This window comes from Spinacia oleracea, chromosome 4, assembly GCF_020520425.1.
Source record: "Spinacia oleracea cultivar Varoflay chromosome 4, BTI_SOV_V1, whole genome shotgun sequence".
Taxonomy (NCBI): Eukaryota; Viridiplantae; Streptophyta; class Magnoliopsida; order Caryophyllales; family Amaranthaceae; genus Spinacia; species Spinacia oleracea.
Window position 1 is genome coordinate 119280439 of NC_079490.1, and position 22099 is coordinate 119302537.

The window sequence follows — 22099 nt, forward strand, 5'->3', positions numbered from 1 at the left end:
ACAAATTGTCAACGAACACGAACTTAGAACTCCACTTGTGGTTCCTCTACTTGGTTCACTGACACGATCAGATCCGTCTTGATTATCGTAGCTTAGACAATCGATCAAGAGTTTGTGCTTTTGGGAAGAACTCACTTTGGAGGCACAGAGAGAATTAGGGTTCTCTGTGTCTAAGGTTTGAGTAATGAATTGTATGTGTGTTGGAATAATACAATTGACCTATTGTATTAATGATGTAACCGGCCAAGACTAAAGAGCCTTGACCGGCCACATACACAAGCACACGGACCACAGCCCGCCGCCCAGCAACACACACTGCACGCCGAAGCCCACAGCGCGCGCGCGCCGAGCAGCTGGGCCATGGGCGTGCTCGCTGGTCGCTGCGTGTTGCTGCTGTTGCGTGCTGTTGCGTGCTCACGCCCAATGGGCTGGCCTTGCTCGCCTTGCTCGCCTTGGCTCGCGAGCTCGCTAGCTCGTTGGGCCTTGCACGCTTACGTGCTTGGCTCGACGGGCCGGCAACTCCGATGCCCTTCGTATTCGCGATTTAATATATTTCCGATATATTATTTATCGTTTCGTATTCGACGAATCACCGTCGTACGATACGATTTATTCGTGTCGCCCAGCTTACGAATATTCGCGATGCTATTAAATGAATTTCCGATTCATTTAATCTGGTGATCTGTTACGTGTCATTGGTGTGACCTTGTAAATTCAGTCAAGAGTAAGCTGTGAGTTTAATATCCATTAGAACTCACTGATCGGAAGCATTGCTCTAGCTAGCTGTTCCGATCACTTGATCTCACTGAATTAATTTTTCGCAATTAATCTGAACCTTGGTATTAGACTTAATGCACCTTGGGTGAAGGACATATTTCCTTCAGAATGAAATCTCATGATTGTCACGTGTTGATGCAACAATTGCTGCCGGTTGCAATTCGAGGGATATTGCCGCCACAAGTGAGGTATACCATTACAAGATTGTGTTTCTTTTTCAACACAATTTGTAGCAAGGTGATCAATCCAACAATACTGGATGATTTGCAGGCCGATGTACTTGAGACCATGTGTCGGTTTGAAAAGTATTTTCCGCCATCATTCTTTGACATGATGCCTCATTTGATTATTCATCTTGTTCGTGAAATTAAGCTTTGTGGGCCAGTTTGTATGAGGTACATGTATCCCTTTGAACGGGAAATGGGTACCTTGAAAGATAGAGTGATGAATCCGGCCAAACCTGAAGCTAGTATTGTCCAACGAACCGTCGCGGAGGAAGTTGCTGCATGGGTTTCTCAATATATGGCACGTTTGAAAGAAGTCGGAGTACCAAAGTTTAGACATGATGGGAGACTTGGGGGTCAAGGTACAATTGGCAGGAAAAGGATATCAATCGGTTCGGAAATGATGTAAGGTTGAGCTGTTTGTGGTGCAAAATCTTAGTGAAGTCCATCCATACGTGGCTGAGCACATGAACTTTCTTAGAGAGCAATATCCTTCAAAAAATGGTCCTCAACTGATAAAAGAGCATAATCGTTCGTTCCTCACATGGTTCAAGAGTCGAGTGATGGATCAATTTTCCGACACGCCTAATGAGGTATCTGACATGGTGAGATGGTTGGCATGTGGTCCTAAATGTCAAGTCATCTCTTATGAGGGGTACGACATCAATGGCTATTCTTTTTACACGAAGCGACAAGATGACAAAACGACGATGCAAAATAGTGGTGTTACGGCACTATGTTTGTCTTCGGAGTATGCTAGTGTAAAAGATAGAACACTTGTAGATAAGACGAACTCTTACTATGGAGTCATTGAAGAAATATTAGAGTTGGAATATAAGTTTTTTAAGATTCCTCTATTCCGGTGCAAGTGGGTTGATATTAGTCGCGGTGTCAAAAAGGATGAACATGGGTACCTGACACTTGTAAACTTTAGTCGAGTTGGGCATCTTGCAGATCCTTTCATATTAGCATCACAGGCAAAACAAATCTTTTACATGGTTGACCCTGCCGATCGTAGTTGGTCAGTTGTTCTGGAAGGCAAAAGAAGAATACTTGGCGTTGAGGGTGTAGATGATGAAGAAGAATATGATGAGCAGTTTGATGAGATTCCACCTTCCTCCTAGCATATCCCTCAAATAATTGACGATGTTGACATGAGTTATTAGCGCCGAGATCATGATGAAGGATTTTATGTTGAAAAAGAGAAATAGTGAGATAGGTACTATTTTGGAAACTCTTTTTTTCACCAAGTTAATTTGTAGATTAGTTAAAAGTTGGGTTCTAAAACTTCATTTTTGCCTAAATATGTACTATAACGACCCAATTAGCCTTAAATGTGGAATAATAGATTAGTACGAGTCTTAGAAAGTTATAACTATGCATATGAGACATGTAATAAGTTTGAAAACATTCATTAAGTTGTTTAGTTAAATGTTGGGTTTGAAAACGTCATTTTTGCCTAAGTATGACCTAGAACGACCCAATTAGCCTTAAATGTGGAATAATAGATTAATACGAGTCTTAGAAAGTTATAACTATGCATATGAGACATGTAATAAGTTTGAAAACATTCCTTTGGTTGTTTAGTTAAAAGGTGGGTTCGAAAACGTCATTTTTGCCTAAATATGTACTATAACTACCCAATTAGCCTTAAATGTGGAATAATAGATTAGTACGAGTCTTAGAAAGTTATAACTATGCATATGAGACATGTAATAAGTTTGAAAACATTCCTTTGGTTGTTTAGTTAAAAGTTGGGTTCAAAAACGTCATTTTTGCCTAAATATGTACTATAACGACCCAATTAGCATTAAATGTGGAATAATAGATTAGTACGAGTCTTAGAAAGTTATAACTATGCATATGAGGCATGTAATAAGTTTAAAAACATTCCTTAAGTTGTTTAGTTAAAAGTTTGGTTCGAAAACGTCATTTTTGCCTAAGTATGTACTATAATGACCCAATTAGCCTTAAATGTGGAATAAAAGATTAGTACGAGTCTTAGAAAGTTATAACTATGCATATGAGACATGTAATAAGTTTGAAAACATTCCTTTTGTTGTTTAGTTAAAAGTTGGGTTCGAAAACGTCATTTTTGCCTAAATATGTACTATAACGACCCAAGTAGCCTTAAATGTGGAATAATAGATTAATACGAGTCTTAGAAAGTTATAACTATACATATGAGACATGTAATAAGTTTGAAAACATTCCTTAAGTTGTTTAGTTAAAAGTTGGTTTCGAAAACAGCTTTTTGCCTAAGTATGACCTAGAACGACCCAATTAGCCTTAAATGTGGAATAATAGATTAGTACGAGTCTTAGAAAGTTATAACTATGCATATGAGACATGTAATCAGTTTGAAAACATTCCTTTGGTTGTTTAGTTAAAAGTTGGGTTCGAAAACGTCATTTTTGCCTAAATATGCACTATAACGACCCAATTAGCCTTAAATGTGGAATAATAGATTAGTACAAGTCTTAGAAAGTTATAACTATGCATATGAGACACGTAATAAGTTTGAAAACATTCCTTAAGGTGTTTAGTTAAAAGTTGGGTTTGAAAACGTCATTTTTGCTTTCTAAGACTCTTTGATTTTGCAATTAAACATAAACTTCTGCTCCCTTTAATTTTGCAGATAGGAAAAATTAGAGTTGTGATGCTTGGGTAGAAGAAAAAAGAGAGGAAACAATCTAAGATAGTCAAATCCGTCATAGTACAGGTAATTTGAGCTTGTTTTGGTGTACCGTAAGGGAAATGGGGTGTGAAAATCTGCAAGGAACTGATCAGAATTGTGCACTGATCTGCACAGAGATCTGCACAGAACTGATCTGAGCTGTGCAGATCAGTGCACAGAACTGATCAGAACAGACCAGTTCTATGCACTGATCTGCACAGCTCAGATCAGAACTGTGCAGATCTGTGCTTAAAACTGGTCAGTTCTGATCAGTTCTGTGCATTGATCTACACAGAACTGATCTGAGCTGTGCATATCAGAACTGTGCAGATTAGTGCACAGAACTGCTCAGTTCTGATCAGTTCTGTGCATTGATCTGCACAGTTCTGATCTGAGCTGTGCAGATCTGTGCACAGAACTGATTAGAACTGACCAGTTCTGTGCACTGATCTGCACAGCTCAGATCAGAACTGTGCAGCTCAGTGCACAGAACTGGTCAGTTCTGATCAGTTCTGTGCACTGATCTACACAGCTCAGATCAGTTCTGTGCAGATCAGTGCACAGTTCTGATCAGAACTGACCAGTTCTGTGCACTGATCTGCACAGCTCTGATCTGAGATGTGCAGATCAGTGCACAGAACTGATCAGTTCTGATCAGAACTTTGCACTGACTTGCACTGCTCAGATCAGTTCTGTGCAGATCAGTGGACAGAACTGGTCAGAATTCAGAACTGATCAGTTCTTTAATTTTTTTTTAAAATCCTGCTTTTGAAAGTAATTAATTTTGATGATTTTCCAAACTGTAGTAGCATCAGGCATGGATGAAGATCAACACGCAAATTCAGGGCCATCTAACGAATCACCGAATCAAGTGCCCCAAAAGAAAAAAAGGAAGCCAAGAGGCCCTACAAAAGGGCTAAAATCCATGTCCAGGGTTCCCAGAATAATTGAACGGGATCACTTGGACCGACCCACAGGGAAATGGGCAACGGATTACAAGAATCACATTGGCGAGATAAGTCGCGCAAAGGTTTCAATATTGATCAGAACCTGGGAAGATGTTTCACAAGGAATAAAAGACACTTTGTGGGAAAGATGTCAAGGTAACCGGTTTTATTTTGGAAATTCAGTTGTACATGTCTACGTGTCTTTTTCATGTGCTAAAAGACTTTCTTGTTCCTTTTCTTTTTCTTTCATTTAGAGGGAATTTCATATCACAAATGAAACTAAGAAAGAAGTTGTCTTAAGGAGTTGTGATAAGCGTTGGAGGGAATTCAAATCAAGATTGACGACTGGTTGGATCTAGGGTACACGAAAAAGGCCAAAAGATGAAAAGATGCCTTATGATTTGTATAGTTATATAACTGAGGATATATGGAAGGAATTTGTGAAGATACGTACCTCCGAAGAAGCTCAGGTATAAAAAATTATTCTTAATTAAAGTCTTGGTATAATCTAAGTTTTATTTTGTTGTAATAATTTCTTTTACCCCCCTAAAATTAGGAAATAAGTGAGAAAGCAAGACAGAGTCAATCTTTCAACAAATATCCTCATCATATGGGACAGAAATCATATGCTGAAATGCCAAGTGAATGGCGTAGAAAAGGGTACATTCCCTCGGTTTCTTCGTCATCTGGTGGTTCCTCTACGTCTACAATTGCTTCAAGTTTGCCGAGTAGGACATATTTATGGCTTCTTGCAAGATCGGTAACAGATGAGAAAGGAGATCCTTACTTGGCGGATGAGGGCACACAAAAGGTCAAAGAATCCATTGTAAGTTCATTTAACGATACACAATTTTGCGTAATGTTGTGATTCCTCTAATTTCATTTATGTTCTTAAATAAGAAACCAAGTGTTGAACTTTTCTCAAAACCATTTGATTTCATGTAGGATGAATGGAAAAGGAAACAAGATGAAGGGGAATTTGTTCCTAAAAGGCTTGATGATGTCTTATCTCGTGCACTTGGTAAGACTCAACAAAGGAGACCAATAACATTTGGTGGTGGAGTAGGCATCAAAGCTGTGTGGGGGACCGGAGAGCGGCGTAGCTCTCGACGGTATGGAGATTTGGAGATGGAGGAAATGGAAGCAAAAGTGACCAAAAGGGTTAAAGATGAGACAATACAAGAGATGAACTCCAAGATGGATTCCATGGTTATGGAGAAATTTATCACATTTGCTAAAGAACTTGGTGTCCAAATACCAAGCTAGATGAGGATAGATGCAAATGTTCATAGTAGTTGTCGTTCTGGGGGTTTAGATCCATTTGCCAACATTACGGTATGATAATTTGTGTCTTTCAAGTAATTTGTTTCTAGTTAATTCTATTGAACTTTTCTAACATGTTACATTGTATTTGCGCTATTGTTCAAAATAAATAATAAGGAATATGACCCGTGCCATCTATACCTGAACATAGGCTCCGAGAAAGTCTTTGTTGCCTATGGTACCATATGTCCAGAGTTGATCCTTGATCACCACAACAACGTCAATCCCGATAACGTGAAAGTGAGTGTTGATGATTTTGAGCCCGCGTATAAAGAAGCTCCCGTCCCCGTGCCTTCTCACTATATTAAGAAACTTGCTTAAGCTCATGGTACCTTCACTCAGTGGCCAAAGCATTTGGTGTCGCTTATGAATGTGGAGGTAACTAACATATGCATGATAATTTGAAGTAGAACTATTATACCATGTATGTTCACTAATATGTATATGGTTATTTGAAAATCATACCTCAGGTAAACAAGCCTACAAGTAAAAAGCCTAAAGGGAAAGGGAACAAAGGGAAAGAGATAGTGCTTGGGGGAAGTGGATACGAAACAAAAGCGTCCAACACTAAATCAAAATCATATTTCCTTGAAAATTATAAATTACAAAATTTGAGTGGTAAGTGCAATCTGATGAAAACTATGATCTCTCAATTAAAAGAAGGGGAGAACATTAAGGTGCAAGGCACTTAAAGGACATTCAATATGGAAAAGGACTTTGAAATTAATGTCACCGTTGAAGACACTGATCAACTTCTCTCGGGAGCATGGCTCAATATATCGATAATACAGGTTTTAATTATGTGAGTTACCTAAATTAATATTTTTCCCCTAAATTTGATTTTTATGATTGTCTTAACATTCTTACACTATATATTATAGGGCTTTGAGTGAGTTGTGTTATCACGATGGTTATCACACCAATAATATTGGATTCCTGTGCCCGGAGATGATATCGGCCACCATGTTAAAGACCGATGCAGATCGAATTCTATCGTACATGACGAGTTCCATGAGTGCACTTAGTTCTAAGACATTTATCTTATGTGCATACTACGAAAAGTATGAAAATTAATTTGAACTTCGTTTTTAATTGATTGTTATAAATTTAACTTTTTTTTCTAACTATATATGTTTATTGTTTGTATGTAGGAGTCACTGGTTGCTTTTAGTTCTTTGCTTGCCTAAACGTGAGGTCTACATATTTGATTCTCAACAGAAGAAGAGAAATTTGATGATTAAGGAGCCACTAAACAAGTAAGTAAAGTATGCATATGAAAATGCCATTTTTGCCCAAATATGACCTAGAACGTGAAATAATAGATTGTAAAGAGCCTTAGAAATTTTTAAATATGCATATTAAATGTGTAATAAGTTTGAAAACATTCCTTAGGTTCTTTAGTTCAAAGTTGGGTTTGAAAACGCCATTTTTGCCCAAATATGACCTAGAACGACCCAATTATCCTTAAATGTGAAATAATAGATTGTAAAGAGCCTTAGAAAGTTATAAATATGCATATTATACGTGTAATAAGTTTGAAAACATTGTTTAGGTTCTTAGTTCAAAGTTGGGTTCGAAAACGCCATTTTTGCCCAAATATGACCTAGAACAACCCAATTAGCCTTAAATGTGAAATAATAGATTGTAAAGAGCCTTAGAAAGTTGTAAATATGCATATTAAATGTGGAATAAGTTTGAAAACATTCATTAGGTTCTTTAGTTCAAAGTTGGGTTCGAAAACGCCATTTTTGCCCAAATATGACCTAGAACGACCCAATTAGCCTTTAATGTGAAATAATAGATTGTAAAGAGCCTTAGAAAGTTATAAATATGCATATTAAACGTGTAATAAGTTTGAAAACATTGTTTAGGTTCTTTAGTTAAAAGTTGGATTCGAAAACGTCATTTTTGCCCAAATATGACCTAGAACGACCCAATTAGCCTTAAATGTGAAATAATAGATTGTAAAGAGCCTTAGAAATTTGTAAATATGCATATTAAATGTGTAATAAGTTTGAAAATATTCCTTAGGTTCTTTAGTTCAAAGTTGGGTTCGAAAACGCCATTTTTGCCCAAATATGACCTAGAACGACCCAATTAGCCTTAAATGTGAAATAATAGATTGTAAAGAGCCTTAGAAAGTTATAAATATGCATATTAAACGTGTAATAAGTTTGAAAACATTGTTTAGGTTCTTTAGGGATTGTTCGGTGTTATTGCCTGTTTAGAGTTTTTAGTTTTCAAAAAACTGGAAACTGATTTCAGCTTTGATTTTCTTTTTTTCCAAAACTGATAAAAAATAGATTCTTTTTCTTTTGAAGGAAATACTTTGTCATCTCTTTCACTTCCTCAGTTCCTCCGTTCATTTGTTTCTCTCATCAAATTAGTACTCATGGCTCTATATCATATCAAATCAATTTTAATTCCATAATTTTCTCTTGTTTATCATCATTGTACCAAAAAAGTCAGCACATTTTGTCGCCCCTGTTAACCGTCCAAAAAACATAAATAATAGGCATGTCATCTAGCCGCCCAACCACCATTGTCGTCGACCAACCGCTGCCATTGTTAACCTTCTACCTTCCTTTGTTGGTTTAAATTTTATAAAATAAATTACAAATTTAGTACTCATAAATATGAATTACTCCATAATTAACAACAATATGAAGAGAGATGTGATGGGTGAGAAAAAGGGTGGAGGATGAAGTTGATGCAGTGGTTTGCAGGTGCTCCCTCCTCATCTCCTCCTCGTCAGACCCTTTCAACTGAAAAATAAGGCTATCAGATCTCGACCCATCTCAGGTACCACTGTACGTATCGTCTCCTCGTCGGCGTCGCCTCCTCACAACTTCCGGTGTATATTTGTCTAGATATGCTATTGAAATGGTTAGTTATGGAGTATGATAGAAAAGGGTAGATCTATGTCGCATGAATTGAATTTGGGTAATGGAGTTTGGGATTGAAATTTTGGAGAGAGTGTGCGAGAAGGATAAAGTGACAGAGAGTCAAAGACCCGTGTTTTAAAAAACTAATTTTCTAAAACCACTTTTACTAGTTTTCACTTTTCCGCTTTTGTTTCGCTAAATCTACCTAGAAACTAATTTTTTAAACCATTTCACCGAGCGATTTTGTTTAGTTTTTTATGGAAAAAAAAACGAAAAACATGAAACTGCAACAACGCCGAACGGCCCCTTAGTTAAAAGTTGGGTTCAAAAACGTCATTTTTGCCCAAATATGACCTAGAACGACCCAATTAGCCTTAAATGTGAAATAATAGATTTTAAAAAGCCTTAGAAAGTTATAAATATGCATATTAAACGTGTAATAAGTTTGAAAACATTGTTTAGGTTCTTTAGTTCAAAGTTGGGTTCGAAAACGACATTTTTGCCCAAATATGACCTAGAACGACCCAATTAGCCTTAAATGTGAAATAATAAAAGAGCCTTAGGAAGTTGTAAATATGAATATTAAATGTGTAATAAGTTTGAAAACATTCCTTAGGTTTTTTAGTTCAAAGTTGGGTTCGAAAACCCCATTTTTCCCCAAATATGACTTAGAACGACCCAATTAGCCTTAAATGTGAAATAATAGATTGTAAAGAGCCTTAGAAAGTTATAAATATGCATATTAAACGTGTAATAAGTTTGAAAATATTGTTTAGATTCTTTAGTTCAAAGTTGGGTTCGAAAACCCCATTTTTGCCCATATATGACCTAAAACGACCCAATTAGCCTTAAATGTGAAATAATAGAGTGTAAAGAGCCTTAGAAAGTTATAAATATGCATATTAAACATGTAATAAGTTTGAAAACATTGTTTAGGTTCTTTAGTTCAAAGTTGGGTTCGAAAACGCCATTTTTGCCCAAATATGACCTAGAACGACCCAATTAGCCTTAAATGTGAAATAATAGATTGTAAAGAGTCTTAGAAAGTTGTAAATATGCATATTAAATGTGTAATAAGTTTGAAAACATTCCTTAGGTTCTTTATTTCAAAGTTGGGTTCGAAAACGCCATTTTTGCTCAAATATGACCTAGAACGACCCAATTAGCCTTAAATGTGAAATAATAGATTGTAAAGAGCCTTAGAAAGTTATAAATATGCATATTAAACGTGTAATAAGTTTGAAAACATTCCTTAGGTTATTTAGTTCAAAGTTGGGTTCGAAAACGTCATTTTTGCCCAAATATTACCCAAGGAAGCAAGTAAAGTAGTGATTTATAATGGCACTTACATGTAAAATATTCTTTGCATTTACATGTGTAAACAAAGTATATATAATTGCATATTTTATCGAATGAGTAGTGCTTTTCGGAGTTACAAGAGACTAAGTGGACAATCTAAGGGAACTAAATTAACATGGATTCCAGCACAGGTATAATTAGTTTATTATTTACCTAAAATTCAAGTTTTTCAAAATTATAACATACAATTTGATAGAAATTTTACTTGTGTTATTTATTTTAATGCATGTAGTGTGCTCAACAACCGGGATCACTAGGTTGTGGCTACTACGTCATGCGTTTTATGTACGACATAATAATGAATCATGGTAATAGTCAAGATCTTACTACGGTCTGTTCGCATAAACTACGTACTTTATATAATAAATTGAAGTACACAAAACTATTATATTGATCGTCGTTGATAAATTGAATTATTTACACTTTTTTAGGATTTTTCAAGAACATTGCCTTATTCACCAGAGGAGATTAATGAGGTGAAAGATTTTTGGGCAGATTACTTTGTGAACAATGTCGAATTTTAGCTTAATTTGTACTATGAACTCGATCTCTAGCTAGCTACCTTTGTTGTAATAATTTTATGTTTGTAATTGTAACATGTTGGTTGATCTATGACGAATTTAATTGCCTTTTATTGGGAACGTTACGTTGTAAAATTTTGTGACAGGTATTATTTATAAATGTATTCCCGGTATTGGGAAGCGTCTAATTTCAAAGACGATCATGTCGGAATTTCCAACTAAAATATTAAAAAAAAAAAATTAAAAAAAAACAAAAAATAAGTGATTTGCGTCGCACGTTATCTTAATGTGCGACGCAAAAGATTTATTTTTCTGGCGCCAAAAATGTCATTTGCCTCGCACATTACCTTAATCTGCGACGCAAATGACTTAGTTTTTTGGCGCTCAAATAGTTATTTGCGTCGCACATTAAGCTAATGTGCGAGGCAAATGACTTTTCAACATGGTGCCTGAAAAGTCACTTGCGTCGCACATTTGCTTAATGTGCGACGCAAATGAGGGTCATTTGCGTCGAGAGCTTTTGCTATGCACAATGTGCGACGCAAATGCACTTAAATGTGCGATGCAAATGATTCTTTTCCCACTAGTGCATTTATCTGACAATGGTAAAGTATAGTAGCCAAACATACATGCATTATAATATTCACTTGATTTACCAACAAGACGAATAAAGCTCAAAGTTGGTTAAACAATCGAGCAATGACAAACTATGTGCACTTTTAAGATAATATTCCATCAAATGGTCATCTTAGCACAACTACATTATACTTACCTTATCCAATACTACTCATAAGTCAACCAAAACTAAACTCATGAGTTAGGGGGATGCTGAGAATATGTATTGGAGAGTAAGAAATTAATATTTCTTTTCAATATGAAATCAAGTTTCATGTTTAAACCATGAACATATGTCAAACAATGCAAGATGCATATACTCATATTACTTATCTTTCGATGTATCACACTATCGAATTTGCAAGTCAACTTCATAACAACAAAATGAACAAAGACTAATGTCAAAATTCCCTTTTTGTGATAGAGCATCTCACCTAACCAAGGTTCATCCGCTCGGATATATTCAGCAAACTCTTGCCCAGATCCTCGGATTTGAAGACCTTGGATAAACAAGCAAGTTATGGAGCGATCTCCGGGTCACCATAACTTGGAGCAAGTCTTGGAAAATTCTGTTCGCAACAAAAGTCACTCGAATCAAGTTATAAAGAGTTCGGCTCAGATCCACGGATCGCCGAGGTTATAACTAAGAGTTAGACTAGCGGTTTCTTGCCCAGGTTCCCGAACCACAAGAAACCAGAAGAACAGAAACAAGACGAGTCTCTTAGAAAATCTACTGCTTTGAAGAACTCAAAACCAAAACGAGTCTCTTAGCAAATCCACTGCTTTGAAGAACTCAAAAGCAAAACGAGTCTCTTAGCAAATCTACTGCTTTGAAGAACTCAAAGACAAGACGAGTCTCTTAGAAAATCTACTGCTTTGAAGAACTCAAAGACAAGACGAGTCTCTTAGCAAATCTACTGCTTTGTAAAAATCAAAGACAAGACGAGTCTCTTAGCAAATCTACGGATTTGAAGAACTCAAAAACAAGACGAGTCTCTTAGCAAATCCAAGGATTTGAAGAACTCAAAGTAACAGAACCGCATAGAAAATCCACGGATTTGAAGAGATCGAGCCGAGATTACAACTCGAATCGATGTTACAATCCGAGCCGAGGTTAAAAAACCGCTCCGAGATTACAATTCAAACCGATGTTACAATCCGAGCCGAAATTAAAAGCACGTTCTTAAACAGATCTCCGGATTTGAAGAACGAGGTTAAAAACCGAGCCGAAGGTAAAACCTGAGCCAAAGGTTAAAAACCAGGCCGAAGGTAAAAAACCGAGCCGAAGGTAAAAATTCGGTGATCAAAATCAAAACCGAACCCATTTTTCAAATATAATTGGGTCTGGGGGGCATTTTTGGGGTGTTAAAATGGGCTCACCATTTTAACCCAAAAGCCAATAAAACTCACTCAAGCCCAAGATCACTTACAAGGCCTTAAAGGCCCAACAAGGCACTATATATACCCCTCAAAGGGCATGGTAAAATAGGTCATTCTCTAACCCTAGAGAAGCCACCGTACACTCTCTCTTCCCAAAACACTCTCATTTTATACATGAATTGTACTGACTTGAGTGTTAGAGCCTCCGCTCGGGGACCCCCCCTTGGCCCGGAGTTCATCTTACAGGCATCGTACGTGACCGAAACTCAAGATATCAAGGACGCTCCTACCATCGTTTCAACCCCTGAACAAAACGTATTTCGTGGTTTTATCGGTCTTCATTCAATTTAAGGTTAGATTATGTTCACCTTCATTCCACTTATTTCAGTATAAGTAAGGATAAGTTTAGAAAAACAAAGGTTATCCAAGTACAATTTATAACTTAAATAAGTTCTAATATGAAATTCAACATGATTGTCATGGTGTGACTGTTTTAAAGGTCATGATTCAATCTATTTCACTTTTTAAAAACTTTGGATTTAATCGCATATTTGAACTCCAACCAATTGAGTCCACGTCCAATCTAAAAATAAAATACACTTAGAGATATCCGAGTCCAATCCAACATTTTTTAAAGTGATCTAACTGGATTAAATTAAACTTTGGACATTTTCTAGTCCATTTACAACCCTGGTTGTGAATGCATGAAGGACAAATTAAAGGGTGTCTTTTTTTACCAACTTAGTTGTCATCAAATGTATGAAAACAAACGGAAACGCTTCCAACAATCAATATCGAACCAAATCCCTTAAAACACCAAAATAACTAGAGTTGATTGTTTCAAAGACAAATGTATAGATTATCATAGTAAAAGGTTCCATTCCCACAACATTTGTGGAAAGGTGACAAAAGAACAAAATATAAATTAGATTATACCATTACAATCAGCTTCACAAAATGGCCAGAACTTCTGCCAGACTCTGTTAGGTACTAACACAGTTTCTAGTTAGACTAACTTTCTCGATACTGCCTAGTTGGGCAATGTTTGTATTGCAGAAGAGGGTCCTATTATGATTAGATCCACTTATACTACGCATCTGACACAGGTTGAGACCCGACTAAACCTTCATCTTGTTTTGTCCTCGTCTTCAAATTTTCTTTTGCCTGGTCATCTTCCTCGTTTTCTTTGTTATCATCATTTCCCTCTACAGACCTGAAGTAACACAACCCCCCAAATACAACATTAGCTCTAGGACGACAGTGCAACAATTTAACAGATAGCTTATGATACGGTGCTAGTAATACATGCATTTCTGTCAAGGGAAGCTGATTGTCAAGTTGTAAACAGATAGCACATGATCAGGTGCAACAATTTAACAGATAGCATATGATCAGGTGCTAGTAATACAGGCATTTCTGTCAAGGGAAGCTGATTGTCAAGTTGTAAATAACCCAAGATAAGCTTGAACCTTATTACATGATGGTTAGCCAGTCAACTTAAGGAGGTTCACTGAAAGCTGTCAATTCTTTAAAGAAATGGAAATAGAAACTAAAGGCTTGTTATGTACCAACAGTGCAGTATATTTTTCAGATGTCCAAAAATCAAGTCCAAGTACTTGGGATAAAGCTAAAGTTACTTCTTCAATCCCCTTAAATGAAAGATGAACCAAAGAAAAGGACTTAAGTACATGATATGCAAACTTTTAAGATGCTTTCCGCATACAGCCATACCCCATCCCATCAGAGACTAAATAATTTATTTTCTTTGAAAGTTTTGTTGTTTATTTAATCACTAAATGCATTGATTGTCCCAGAGTTTCTTTTCATAGAATAAGAGCTCAGACTTACTTGAGATAAGAGCAAGTGATCAACTGAAGTCATAATTACATGAATACAACAGAAGAAGGATACCGATAGATGCAATAAAATCCTCGCTTGTTTGTAGTTCCACCATCACAGCCAGTGGAATATGCTACATAGACCCACTTGTTACGTAATGGTCGTTCTGTAACTTGTTTTGGATTTTTCATTCCGTGAAATCTTGTTACGTTACTGTAGGCACGGAAAAATTGTTAATGTGCCACGTTGGATGTTATTCGGGTCAAAAGTCAAAATATTGACTCGGTAATTATTTGACGGTCAATGAAATTATTAATTTGGTTATACAAATTAATTTCTGCATATTTTGGTTATTTTAAACCAATTCATTTACGGTTAAAATCCAATAAAATGGATCAAGAGTATTTAATGGGCCATGACTACCAAGTCCAGTTAAAGAAAGCCTAGTGTGCATAAAAACCCTAAAATCCCCTTTACTCTATAAATAGAGTACCTTACCTCATTTTAGAGGGAGGGGAGAAAACAGACGGCAAAACCTAAACTCTCAAATACTCTCTCTGCCATTCAAGTCACATTCTCTCCCTAGAAGAAGAACAAAAAACGTTCCAGAAGGCGTGTAGTTCCATTCTAGAAGATCGACCTTGGAAAAGATCAAGCCCGGAGGCCCTTATTCAAGAAGATCAAATACGTTCCTGGACGTAGAAGAAGAGCAACAAGAATACAAAATTGACGTGTCGTTCCATTCTACATCAACACCCTTCAAGTCTGGAGGCTCTTATTCAAGAAGATCATATTGGTTCGTGGTTCGTGAACAACATCAAATCTCTCATGTAGATCGAAGAACAACAAGCATACAAAAGTGACGTGTCGTTCAATTCGACATCAACATCCTTGAACGAGATCAAGCCGAAGGCCCTCATTCAAGTACAAATCAAAACCAGTCCGTGAACCAAATCAAACAAGTCCGTGAGTCAAGTCAAATTTGAAGTGGAGATCGAATTAGAGGAACAAACATTGGAGATTGTACCCAAATACATCAAAAATCAATAAAAGTTATTTTGTTCACATTATTTTGAGTTTATTATTTTGCAGACTCTGAAATTTGTGTTTACAAATTTGGCACGCTCGGTGGGACGATTTCTACCTCTCATCTCTTTCTCCGCAAATCAAAATACCGAAGAAACTTCAAGGTGCAAATCGAAGAATGATTAAGCAAGCTAATCCAACCATAACGGCAGTGATGAAATCCATGTTCGCTAATCAAATCTTCAATCTAAGAGGAGCCTACAAAAGCAACGAGTCATTTTCTTCTACATCAATCCAAGGTTCGTTACAAGAGCCAAGAAATGGAGCGGGCCAAAGTTCATTCCAAGAGCCAAGCAATGGAGGCATAGACGTCGTCATTGTAAATGTCATGGCGATTGAAGCAAACACCATTGAGGAAGAATTGGCGAACATGAAGAAACTCCTTGAAAAACTTGTCAAGAACAACGAAGAAAAGGGAGCCCAAATCAAACGGCAAGAAGAAAAAATTGCCAATTTGACCAAGAAGCTTGAAAAACGTCCAATTGGTGAATCATACAAAAATGCTGAAACCGAAAGTGAAGGCAAAAGCGATGAATCTAAGTCAACTGCGAAGTCCAAGACAAGAAGGAGAAGAACGTGCCATGGTGATTCGTTCTGCTTCCGTCAAATTCAAGATATGATAGCCAAGACTATCAAACACCAATGTGGCGTAGATCCAAACGAAAGTGGCTGTTACATAAAGCCGTACACAAAAAGGATTGATGACTTGGAGATGCCTAACGCTTATCAACCTCCAAAATTCTTGCAGTTTGGTGGAAAAGGCAATCCGAAACATGTCGCGCATTTTATTGAAACGTGTAACAACGCAGGCACCGAAGGAGACTTGCTCGTGAAGCAGTTTGTTCGATCGTTAAAAGATGTTGCCTTTGATTGGTACGCCGACGAATTAGAAGCTGGATCGATTGATAGTTGGGACCAGATGGAAGAATTGTTCCTTAATCGCTTCATAAGCACTTGTTGTCTTGTCAGCATGATGGAGTTTACACAAACAAACCAGTTGGAGGATGAATCAATCGTGGAATACATCGATCGCTGGAGGACACTAAGTCTTCAATGCAAGGATCATTTGCACGAAACTTCTGCAATCAACATGTGCATCCAAGGCATGCATTGGGACTTGGTCTACATCTTGCAAGGAATCAAGCCTAAAATTTTTTAGGATTTGGTAACTCAAGCTCATGAAATGGAAAACTCGATAGCCAACCATGGTGAAAATTCAAATTAGTCGGCCTTTTGTTGAGACTTCGACGATTTGGATCCACAAGTCTGCAAGAAGTTTCAACAATGATCCTGAGGGCAAAGGTGAAAAAAAAATCGTCCTCAAAACTCCTAAGCAAGAGCCTAAACTGCATAACAAAAAAAAAGTTTGGAACTACGTTTGGCTTGGTCTAACAAAAAAAAAAGTGAAAAAAATCACTTATTTTGATACGTAGCCATCTTGGATAATGAAAAAGTTCAAGCTAGGGCAGCCACATCAAAAGAGAAAAAAATGATTTGGAGTATAATTTAAATTTTGAAATTGTATTCCATAAAAAAATAAAAAAAAAGTAAAAGAGTACATATGTTTTGAAAAACACAAAATGTTTTTAAAATGAAGTACGACAACAGGGGCATGAGTAACCAACAAATAAATTGTTTTACTTTGTCTTCCAAAATTAATTTTGTCAAATGATGACCCGACTTTACTTAAAGTTTGGAGAAAGCTCAAAAGCACCAAACACCTCGGGCCAGAGATCTGGAGAAAGCTTTCAAGCACCAGGGGTTCGCGAAAACTACATGGAAATCTGGGGAAAGCTTCCAAGCACTAGAAATGTTCAAAAGAGATAATTGAAGGATGGAGAAAGCCGCCAAGCACCATCACAAAATTACCAAAACTTCTCCAAATTTTCTTAAAGAGCGGACAAAAGTCGCCAAGCACCATGCAGGCCGGCCAAAATGTTGAATGTGAAGATTGGAGAAATCTATATGCACCAACCTTCAGCCAAAATTCTTCAACACCGGGATCAACTTAACATTTCAAACATCAAGATTTTCAAGCACCAAATCGATCATCGTTATCTAGCACCAACCATGGCTAGGAGGATGTCACATCAATGAACTTTGAAGCGCGTCTGGAAGGAACAATCCTCATCGCAGGGACAGTGACGTGGGGCGAGAAGGACAGATTTAGGTGTTTTGCCGCCAAATACATTGATATCATTTAACTCCTTGTACTAGCTTTTCGGGCTCGAAAACTCTGTACGAATATTGATTTTTGTAAAAGGACCAGTCATAGGAGGAAGTGAACGAAAGTTTCTTCCATCGACCGCATTGCCATCAGTGACAATGCCTCCAGGAGTATAGTGATACTTAAAATTAACATTGGTGATTTTATTCCTACAAAATAAAGAAAATATTTCAAGTTAGTGTATGCCGAACAACGTAAAATCTGGGGGCATCTTATTTGGTACTATAGCATAAAGAATGCTTTCATATCGAATAAAATCCATTGAGTTTGTCCATGAAATACGAGGTGCGTGAACGGACCTTGATTATCAGGGGTGCCTAAATTTGTACGAAGTGTCAATTTATTGAAATTTCGGATCATGTTCGTCAAAATTCCAAATTATGGCATCAATTATAAGCGAGATTAATCGCATACAAGTAGGTATTCCTCAGTATCATGCTTAAAAGGAAAAAAAAGGGTTAAAGTTATAAAAAAAATCCAATAGATAAAGGGGGTGTGTTTCAACTTTGGGCCCACCATTTGAGCATTCTTGGTTTGTTGTTTAAAAGCCAAAAAAAAAAAAAAAAAAAAAAAAAGAGAAAAAAAGAATTACACCTAGAAACGCACGTGATTTAGGAAGAGAAGAAAACAAAAGAGTATTGGAGGGCCGCCATTATCATCAGCCATATTAAATTGTTTTTTTTTATATAAAAAAAATAAAAGAGAAAATTAGAATAAAAATAAAGCAGAAGCAAGAATCTCTCAGTTTCTCAAGCAAAGAGGAGGCGAGTAAACTTACCCGGATGAAACGACTGTGAGCTCCTCGACAAAGGGCGCAAACTGTTCAAGGTAGTTGCATCTCGTCTTCTTCAAGGTAGCGATGCTCTACTCGATAGCTTCACGGTATTAAGTAGCAGACAGAGCTCCTCCTTCTCGGTACTTCTCAAGGAAAAAAGTTACATGACAGAACTTCTCCTTCTTGTACTTCTATGGTCTCAATTTTGGTCTGTTGAACAACGAGGACAGGCGACGGACTGTAGCGGTGGCTCGAAAAATCTTTGATCAAACTGACAACTCCTATCTTTGGTGATTAAATAATTAGCAAGTCAAGGACGGAGCTTGTTCTTATGATCTTGTCGGTCTTCTCCGGTCTTCAATTGTTGTACGTTCGAACAAGGACAATGGGAACCGTAAGAGTGATTGCAATGGGCTACAACATCGTCAAGGTCGGATCCTTCTCCGGTCGGTTTCCAAGACGACATAGTGGTTGAACGAAGCTTCATCTCCGTAGATTGGTCATAACCTGCAAGAAAAACAAACAAAAAATAATAACAAGACCTCCTCCATGGCTCCTCCTTCATGGCATTGGTGGGAATGACATCTCCTCCTTGATGGTGTCTAGAAGTGAAAAGACCGCGCATGGCTCCAAGGTAGCAAGAACGCCGACCCCTCCCTTCATGGCGTAAACTCATCATCTCCATCTCTGTAGCGTTAACGTAGGTGGCTTTGCAGCTCCTTCACCTCCTTGGCTCCTTCACGACGTCAAGATGGCAAGCACAAAAGTTAAGTAGCTCCAAGGTATCGAGAATGGAAGGTTGCGTCTTCGAGAATCGAGATGGCTCCTACCATATTGTTGATGTCGAGTTTTGGCCGGGTTGTAGATGAATTCTATCAGACTCTTTGGCTTCGTCTTCGTCTTCGTCTTCGTCAATTTGAAAGAAAATAACATCGCAAGGGTGTATATTTATACAAAAGGTCTTGCGCGCACAAGGTGTACAATAAATTTATTGTACACCAACATAACTTTTACCCATTTTTTTATAACTTTAACCTAATTTTGATTAATTTTTATATTAGTAAAAAAAGTTGATAGATAAATATTTTAAAGGGTAAAATGATTAATTTTATACATTATTATTGATTTTGAAGAAATAAGTTTTACTAAAATGAAAAAAATTATCACTAAAAAATAGATAACTTTTACCTATATAAGCTTAACTTTTAAACATTTTGGGTTAACTTTTATTACGGTGTACAATAAATATTGTACACCCTTTGTAAATAAGAATGTGTGATATCTATATCCATTAAGATATGGACTATATGAGTTTTAGTTCTTATCTTTCCTTTACAAAACACAATACAAGATAAGATCAGTTTGGTGGGTTTGACAAACTCTTAGTCTAAGTGGCTAAGTTCATCTCCAGCAAGGATATTAAAAAAAAACAAAAAAAAAAAAATATAAAAAAAAAAAAGAGAGAAAGAGTCCATCCAACCTACATATTCGTGAAATTCAATCCTTGCCGATCAAATAAAAAAAAGAGGAAATAAGGCCCAACTTGCAAAGTATGGAGTAGCCCACTGTATTATTTATGTGGCTTATTACAGAAATAGCCCGTTTTGGTATGCTAAAAGTTGGCATGAGCTTTAGCTGCGTAGAAAAAGTTCGAGACTTAATCACGAGCAAACACACAAAATTGTGTACGTGATACAGTCTCGAGAGGGCAATTTGTAGGCACGGAAAAATTGTTAATGTGCCACGTTGGATGTTATTCGGGTCAAAAGTCAAAATATTGACTCGGTAATTATTTGACGGTCAATGAAATTATTAATTTGGTTATACAAATTAATTTCTGCATATTTTGGTTATTTTAAACCAATTCATTTACGGTTAAAATCCAATAAAATGGATCAAGAGTATTTAATGGACCATGACTACCAAGTCCAGTTAAAAAAAGCCCAATGTGCATCAAAACCCTAAAATCCCCTTTACTCTATAAATGTAGTACCTTACCCCATTTTAGAGGGAGGGGAGAAAACAGACGGCAAAACCTAAACTCTCAAATACTCTCTCTGCCATTCAAGTCACATTCTCTCCCTAGAAGAAGAACAACAAACGTTCCAGATGGCGTGCAGTTCCATTCTAGAAGATCGACCTTGGAAAAGATCAAGGCCGGAGGCCCTTATTCAAGAAGATCAAATACGTTCCTGGACGTAGAAGAAGAGCAACAAGCATACAAAATTGACGTGTCGTCCCATTCTACATCAACACCCTTGAACGAGATCAAGTCTGGAGGCTCTTATTCAAGAAGATCATATTGGTTCGTGGTTCGTGAACAACATCAAATCTCTCATGTAGATCGAAGAACAACAAGCATATAAAAGTGACGTGTCGTTCCATTCTACATAAACATCCTTGAACGAGATCAAGCCGAAGGCCCTCATTCAAGTACAAATCAAAACCAGTCCGTGAACCAAATCAAACAAGTCCGTGAGTCAAGTCAAATTTGAAGTGGAGAGCGAATCAGAGGAACAAACATTGGAGATTGTACCCAAATACATCAAAAATAAATAAAAGTTATTTTGTTCATATTATTTTGAGTTTATTATTTTGCAGACTCTGAAATTTGTGTTTACAGTTACGGTTCGACAAAAATCACTCTTGTTCGCTTGTGTATTAGGTAAGATAAATATTATGGAGTAATATTGTGTTAATGAATATATTCTGGCCTTATCTTGCAAACTAAAAAGCTAAACAACCAACAGCGTAACAAAGCCAGAGGAAAAGCATATTATACCTGTTAAATTTTCCTGGAGCCATTTCGAATTCTTCAGGCTAATGTGGCTATCCCACCACAACAATTACATACCTTTACTTTTAGCCATTTCTCATACCAAAAACTATTTAAATTTTCACAATGCCAGTCTAATGATCACATTGAATTTCACTACACACAAAATGAGATTATGCACCTTTCAACTATAATTTACCTGCAAACCAAAATTAGTGATCTTAGGTTAATTAAAACTTAATTTAATCATGTCATCATGTTAACAAACACCAGAATTCCTCTCCCAAAGTACCTGATCAATCAAATTACTCCACTCCAAAACCCAAAATTTTCCAAAAAACAAATCAAATTTCCAAAAATTTGTAAAAAGGACAACTTTGGGACAGATGGTCAGAACCATGATTATTTTATTAAAACATAAATGATATTGAATTATTCAATTTCATCAAAGCAAGTACTATTTCAACCAAAATCAACAAACGAACTGTCAAATCCCATAAAAAAATATTCCAAATTTAATTTTGTGTCAAAGTCCAAAAATCATGAAATTATCAGAGGAACAAAAAAGCATGGATTTTTATTTTATTTACTCATTTAGTAGTCAAAATGATCCAAGAGGAAAAAAAAAACTATAATTATACAAAACTAAAACTAACTGAATGCAACATTTAGCTAGAACTGCAAACGC

At 36.7% G+C, this 22099-nt stretch overlaps 1 long non-coding RNA gene across 1 annotated transcript; it reads right to left on the reverse strand.

The window, feature by feature from the left end:
- Positions 1–17135: 17135 nt before the first annotated feature.
- Positions 17136–20136, reverse strand: LOC130459463 (uncharacterized). The gene is made up of 2 exons (XR_008918858.1): positions 18639–20136; positions 17136–18009 (listed from the first exon to the last, which is right to left on the reverse strand). It is a non-coding gene; the product is annotated as an uncharacterized lncRNA (long non-coding RNA).
- Positions 20137–22099: the final 1963 nt, after the last annotated feature.